The following is a 4,388-nucleotide window of genomic DNA, read 5'->3' as shown; positions in this document are numbered from 1 at the left end:
CCAAAACATACATCAAGTGGCACGTGATATCCCATTGTCACCAGAGATAAGCACGGCAAGACATACATCAAGTGTTCTCAAATCCTTAAAGACTCAATCCGATAAGATAACTTCAAAGGAAAAACTCAATTGATCACAAGAGAGTAGAGGGGGAGAAACATCATAAGATCCAACTATAATAGCAAAGCTCGCAATAGATCAAGATCGTGCCATAGAGAGAACACGAGAGAGAGAGAGAGAGATCAAACACATAGCTACTGGTACATACCCTCAGCCCCGATGGTGAACTACTCCCTCCTCGTCATGGAGAGCGCCGGGATGATGAAGATGGCCACCGATGATGGGTTCCCCCTCCGGTAGGGTGCCGGAACGGGCTCCCGAGAGGTTTTGGTGGCTACAGAGGCTTGTGGTGGCGGAACTCTTGATCTATCTTCTTATTCGATGTTTTTAGGGTATAAGGGAATATATAGACGAAAGAAGTCGGTCGGGGGAGCCTCGAGGGCCCCACGAGAGTGGAGGGCGCACCAGGGGGGCTGGGCGCGCCCCCCTATCTCGTGGCTTCCTCGACGCTTCCTTTACTTCAACTCCAAGTCTCCTGGGTCATAATCTTCCCAAAAATCACGCTGTCGAAGGTTTCATTCCGTTTGGACTCCGTTTGATATTCCTATTCTTCGAAATACTGAAACAGACAATAAAATAGCAATATGGGCTGGACCTTCGGTTAGTAGGTTAGTCCCAAAAGTAATATAAAAGTGTATAATAAAGCCCGTAATCATTCAAAACAGATAATAAAATAGCATGAATGCTTCATAAATTATAGATACGATTGGAGACGTATCACTCCCACATATTCTACGAAGATCTTTATCGGTCAAACCGCATAACAACATATGTTGTTCCCTTTGTCATCGGTATGTTACTTGCCCGAGATTCGATCGTCGGTATCTCAATACCTAGCTCAATCTCGTTACCAACAAGTCTCTTTACTCGTTCCATAATAAATCATCCCGCAACTAACTCATTAGTCACATTGCTTGCAAGGCTTATAGTGATGTGCATTACCGAGAGGGCCCAGAGATACCTCTCCGACAATCGGAGTGACAAATCCTAATCTCGAAATACGCCAACTCAACAAGTACCTTCGGAGACACCTGTAGAGCACCTTTATAATCACCCAGTTACGTTGTGACGTTTGGTAGCACACAAAGTGTTCCTCCGGTAAACGGGAGTTGCATAATTCATAGTTATAGGAACATGAATAAGTCATGAAGAAAGCAATAGCAACATACTAAACGATCAAGTGCTAAGCTAACGGAATGGGTCAAGTCAATCACATCATTCTCCTAATCACATCATTCTCCTAATGATGTGATCCCGTTAATCAAATGACAACTCATGTCTATGGCTAGGAAACTTAACCATCTTTGATTCAACGAGCTAGTCAAGTAGAGGCATACTAGTGACACTTTGTTTGTCTATGTATTCACACATGTACTAAGTTTCCGGTTAATACAATTCTAGCATGAATAATAAACATTTATCATGAAATAAGAAAATAAATAATAACTTTATTATTGCCTCTAGGGCATATTTCCTTCAAGGACTTGCCAGTCTTTCCTGCAATCAACTACTAACATTTGTGGTTTGAAAGAGCTCTGACTCTGTATCTCCAAGAACTCTTCTCCACAACTGAATGTCGACTTAGACACACGACACTAAGAGGTACTGCAAGAAAATCACGTGGCATCACTGTGAGAACAGTGTTTTTTTAACATTTCTATACCACCATGCCAATATATCAAAGCTTTCATTGGAACTATCAGAGTATTCCTCCCTCCAAGTATGCGTCCAACCCTAACCTTGTTTGCACATAAGCTCTTCTTGACTTGTAGGGTCCTCATCATGCTTTCTTCTGCCAAGAACCGGTGATCCCACATTAAACCTGGCTCTAGGAGAAAATGGTTGCTCACTGCTTCTTTTGAAAGGCTCATCATATTTAGAAAGTATAACCTCGTCAATGTTATATACCATACACACTTGTCTAAATGTCACCCACATGTTCATAATACTTTTATAAAAGAAATCCAGATAGCTGCTTTTTTCCTTGCATTAAGTATCTGGGAATGACAAGTGCCACATTTAGTGTGGACTTTTTCCAGTACTTGTCAAACCTTTTTATTTGTGTATTTTTCTAGCATTGCTTTTCTAAAGGACTTTCATGCACAATTTTCTAGAAACTGTTTTTATCCAGTTTACAGTGTTTTCCTAGTTCTTTTTCTTTTCTTTCCTATTTCTTTTTATGTCCCCTATTTTTGCTTTCATTTGTCTTTTATGTGTGTTTAAGTTTCTGTTCTAATACGTGAATAGTTTTAAAAGTACCCCTTGCGTAAAAACATGTTTTAAACTATGTGAACTCTTTCTCCAAAACGTGTGAGTTTGTTTTAAATAGGTAAACAATTTTAAAATTACATGCACAACTTTAAAAAAATGTGCGGACATTTTTTAAAATTGCATAAATATTTTTAATGCTGTGAACACAATTTAAAACTACATGAACATTTTTAAATTTACAAAAAAATATAAATAGACAAATACTACCTCTGTCCCCAAATAAGTGTCTCAACTTTGTACTAATTTTAGTACAAAGTTGTACTAAACTTGATACACTTATTTTGGGAAGGAGTATTTCTTAAAATTATATGGTCATTTTTAAAATACGTCTAAATAGAAAATTTTGTAAACATAAAAAATAGAAATTATAAATGAAAACAAAACTGGAAAAAAGCGTTACAGAAATCTTGCAAGAGAAAATAAAAAATAATGCTCAGAAAAATCAGTGCTACTGCATAGTGGTTGTTCCTCCAAGACAGTGATGTACGCGAACGCGTCTTCCAACTAGCTGTTCTTTTTCTTCCAAAAATAATTTAGATTAAATTAATTTTTCCTTAAAAAACAAGTTTATATTATTTTTCCCTAGAAAAACTAGTGTTTTTAGAGAGGAATAGGGCTTTATTCATTCACAACAGCGTTAAATGAGATGCAAATAATATCAGGGGAAGACCCCAGCAAAAACATGGCGCCCTACAGAAGCAAAACTAATGATTTGGGCCCGCAAATAAAACTAATGATTTGGGAGCATCAGCGTGCTCCAACTAGCTCTAGTTTGGTTTTAGAGAAGTGGACGTAGACGCGCCCACTGGATAGATGATGCGAGCAGGCACATGGGTCTTGTGCTGATGCCTGATGAAGCAGATGGTGATGCCAAATGCAGGCGGGACTAATAGAACGCGCCCAAATATAATACTGTAAGAGAAGCCAGGAGGCGGAGTACTCGGTCTTCTTCCACCCTTGGGTCTTGACCCTCTCCACCATCTCCTCCTACGATTCAGATGCAGATCTGGAAGTACGACTCAAGGCTTGGCCAGTCATGAAGATCATCCAAGGTCAAGAGGCACGTCGCCGGCGCCTTCTTGAAGAGCAACCAAGCGAGGCCGCTGGCGTGCGTCGCGTACGGTGCATGTGTTCTGGACTTCCGGCGAGGTAGCATGGCCTTTACTGGCGAAAGGAAGAACACTGCACTTAGGGGACACCGATCGAGTTCCAGCTTTCCAGCCACTAGGTACTACTAACAACCTGATCTTCTTTTCCTGATAATTTCCTTCTTGTTCTTCACGTACGGCGATCTATTGGAAGGCAGTTGGATTATTAAGATAGGAAATTAGGAATCACGAATTAGCTCTCCTGCCCTTTTACTGCTGTAATTTTATTTTAGTTTGGCTATGGCAGAAATAATATGATAGAATAAATTACCGTTTCGAAATTTGGCTAGTTTAGTTTTTGGGTCTGTCTAGGACATATCTAGATGTGACATAAGATGATGTCAACTCTGTTTGTGGTCTTTTTTTTGTCCTAGTTTTTTTGGTTTCTTGTTGCTGTATTATATATTTGTTGGAGCTTAGATGTGACATCCTTAAAAAACATCTAGATGTGAATTAGACAAACTGTTAGTTTTTGACAGATTTTGGGATAATATATTAAACTAGTACTCCCTCCGTCCGAAAATACTTGTCGTATAAATGAATACATAAATGGATGTATCTAGAACAAAAATACATCTAGATATATCCATTCCTCGGACAAGTATTTCCGGACGGAGGGAATGCCAATTTGCCTTGTCCAGGTGCCAAACTTGAGCCGTGCAACATCCCCCAGATGCATTGCTTACCCAACCAAAGCTCGAAAGATGGTTATCAGTATAAATAGGTACTCCCTCTGTTCCATCGTGGATCAAACTCTACAAAAAAAAAATGAACATCTAGGATATCCTATCAATTTCATTACATTAGTTCACCCGCAAAAAATATATCATTACATTAGTTATAAAATAT

Source organism: Triticum dicoccoides, chromosome 3B (assembly GCF_002162155.2).
Source record: "Triticum dicoccoides isolate Atlit2015 ecotype Zavitan chromosome 3B, WEW_v2.0, whole genome shotgun sequence".
Taxonomy (NCBI): domain Eukaryota; kingdom Viridiplantae; phylum Streptophyta; class Magnoliopsida; order Poales; family Poaceae; genus Triticum; species Triticum dicoccoides.
This window is presented reverse-complemented; position numbering follows the sequence as displayed.